The following is a 1,074-nucleotide window of genomic DNA, read 5'->3' as shown; positions in this document are numbered from 1 at the left end:
TGGTTCCCTGGCCTTTTCACTGGAAATGTGTGCGAGTGGGAATTTCATCTTCAGGGCTTTTCTTAACCTGGGCAACTGTTTGCTGTTCACTTTTTGTTGAGATAGAATTCCTAAAAGGACAAAATTCACCATTCTAAATAAGTCTTTCTTCAGAGTTTCTTCTTAAAAGAAACTCTGTGCCCATCAGTAGCCAGAGTGGGTGCTTCCCTGAACCCTCCTCTGCCCAGTCCCCAGTCCACCAAGAACTAGACTTGCCACTTGAATGAGTGCTTGCTCTCCCTGGATGATGAAAGCCTTGCATTCTGGAATGTTTCAAATCTTAGGAAAATGAAGAACAGGGTCCTGGTGCAGTTCTCCCCGGGATAAGGAAGGAGATCCACAGGGAGGTGGCACACTCTGAGCACTGGGGCTCCCACTACGTAGGAGCCACCTGTCTGCAGGCCACTCCCTGCCTGGGCTAAGAAGAAAATTTGAGTTCTGCAACAAGGGCTAGGGTGTCTCCAGCAGCCTGCAATACCCTAAGGTGCAGCGGCAGCTTGGAAACATCCTGGATGCGGACGTGAGATCTGAGGTAGGAGCACCAATTATAGTAAAAAGATGGTGAGACAGGAGAGAACCTGGCACTAGCATTTAATAAAGGGTTCCGTGTCCCAGACACAAACCAAATCTCATCGCTCCACTCCCATCTTGGGAGTTGGTGCACCCATACTACAGAAGGGAACCTGAGGCCCACGGGAGATCATCTGCTCCAAAGGAGAAAGCTGAAATCTCAGAGCCCTTGCCGAGCTTGTGCTCTGTGATCTATACTGTGCCGTGCTGTGGGCACCTGTGGAAAATGCTTCCAAAACCACCCTGGTGTGGCCTAGCACTTGCCACCCGAGTAGGGCCAGGACATTAGGAGGGGGCTCAGCTGAGCCAGTGGGAGCTGGGCGTGAGCTCCCCCTCCCTCCCGTGTGCCGACTGATCCTCACTCCTCGGGAAGAGAGGTTACTGGAGAAGACTCCAGGTTTTGGGGTCTGCCTTATCCCTTGTCACCAGGAGTCTGTTTTTCTGAGTGACTTGCCAGCTCTCCCT

This window comes from Grammomys surdaster, unplaced genomic scaffold (assembly GCF_004785775.1).
Source record: "Grammomys surdaster isolate TR1022 unplaced genomic scaffold, NIH_TR_1.0 126219, whole genome shotgun sequence".
NCBI lineage: Eukaryota > Metazoa > Chordata > Mammalia > Rodentia > Muridae > Grammomys > Grammomys surdaster.
The sequence above is the reverse complement of the archived record's forward strand: the minus strand, read 5'-3'. Positions refer to the sequence as shown.